Below are 2,240 nucleotides of genomic sequence, written 5' to 3' on the forward strand. Positions count from 1 at the left end.
GGTACAACCTCATACCACCCCTCGATCATACACAGTCATGACAGAAAATGGAACCACCTACCGACGCAACAGAATTCACCTGTCTGTTAATCCTGACAAATCAGCACTTCAAGTGACACCGGACATTGGTGACCCAGACTGCACACCTACAGAGCAGATGGAGACACCAGTGCCCCCTACAAATACTGAGACCACCAGGGCATCATCACAGCTGCCAGTGTCAGTCTGTGAGCGCCCAGCCAGGACAAGATGTTTACCAAAGAGATTTGATGACTGTTATGCACAAGAGAAGCTGAAATATTGTACATGTGTTAGTAGATGTATGTTCAAGTCTTAGCACTGTGATTAATATTCAAGTCAGTGACTTTAGACCAGTTAATCTACACATATACTTAACTGTTGACTTAAAAGATGTTATGATTTCACGCAAGTTCTGAGGTTAGGAATTTGCCAAGACATATTTTGGTTCATTATGTTTATAGAATGGGTTTGATAAATAGTATGCACTATAAGTTACTAAGTACAGTGAGAGGTAACTGGGACTAAGTATATGCAACTTAGTAGTGATGACAAATAATATTTGTTGTTAAATATGTTGAAAACTTTATAATTTGTGGGCATGTCTTTTAAAAAGGGAGATGTCACGTGTTGATCTAAAGTATACCGTTGCCATGCATACTTGACCTATAGTGTTGAACCGGAAATAAAGTGGATTCATTCCTGCACTGCCCAAGGCCTGGCGTGCATGTGACAAGCAGAACCTCTGGGAGGTTCCTTAAAGCAACACCAAAGAGTTTTTTGTACCTTAAAATAATGTTTCCAAAATCGTTTCAGTGGTTCATCAACTTGTAACAGGGTGAACGGCACTTCTGTATTCGCTTCGCAGCCTTCTATCGGCTATAACCGAACTGTGTAAGTTTGCCAGATCGGGTAGCGGATCTGTAGTTCGATGGAATGAGACATAAAAAACTGCAAATTTGACTTGCTTTTGATGTCGCAATACATCATACTTTCATAAATCATGCAACATATTCTACCTTGTCTGTGGACATTGTTATTTGCAAAGCCGGTGCTGGATAAACAAATAGCGTGCGTACGACAGAGGGAAAGTTCTTTTGTGTTGCTTTAAGCTTGATTTTCCTATCTCTTTTTTCAGGGGCCGTATTCACAAAGCCTTTTATCTTACCACTAGGAGTACTCCTAAATCGCACTAAAAGATTTTAGCTAGGAGTTTTCTCTTAAAAGTTATTCACAAAGCCTTTCAGACCTACTCTTAGTAAGGAAAAATGACAACTCCTAAACTAAGAGTGAGTCTTCGTTGCTATGGATGACGTCATTACTCATGCACGAGCTTGACTGAGGTGACCACCTTGATTGGCTGATGATTGTAACGCGGGAATGATTCCAAACACCTCCCTTACGATGATGAGTGACAGGTGACAGGTCTGAGAATGCGTGCGCTACACAAGTAGTGCGAAGGACGGAAGATGATGAATAACTGAATAAAAAGGCCTAGCCTAAATGAATAAAGAGTAAGGCAAAACAAATAGCCTAGTAGCCTAATGAAACATAGGCCTACGGATTGATGCAGTAGCCTATCTTTGCAACATTATTAAATTAATCTGTCACCATGCCTACGTTTGTAAAGAGGAGAACATTTTAAACGTTACATTTAATTTACATGTTGACAATGAGTAGTTTTGGTTGTTGTTGGTGGTGTTATTGCATCCCTTCTATGCCTACAATGCAAAATTGTTCCCTCGCTATTGAAAGCTCCTGTTGCCGCATACGCATTTCAAAACATCGCGACGTGAAATGGCACAAAAAGGGTTTGTGAATAGGTCTTAGTGAGTTAGGAGTCCTCTCGACTTCTTTTAAGCTGTCCCAGACTTAGGTGCTACTTTTAGGTCTAAAATGCTTTGTGAATTACTTTTAGTGAAAAAAATTAGGAGTCCTAAAGTTAGGAGTGACACGCCCATTATTTTTAGGAGTTGCTCCTAAATTCGCCACTTATGAGCTACTTTTAGCCTTAAAATTCTTTGTGAATACGGCCCCAGACCTCTTTCTGTGTGCTCTCACTATCCAACCATGTATAGATGGATCTTAGACAAACGTGTCATGTTTACTTTTGGTATGCAAATAAGGATTTAAGTTGTTTGGCAAATATCAAATTTTCAATGAATGCAGGTCATTTTCATAAGCAAATTTCCCTGATGGATATGCTTTCAACTCATGACTAT

Source organism: Alosa sapidissima, chromosome 21, assembly GCF_018492685.1.
Source record: "Alosa sapidissima isolate fAloSap1 chromosome 21, fAloSap1.pri, whole genome shotgun sequence".
NCBI lineage: Eukaryota > Metazoa > Chordata > Actinopteri > Clupeiformes > Clupeidae > Alosa > Alosa sapidissima.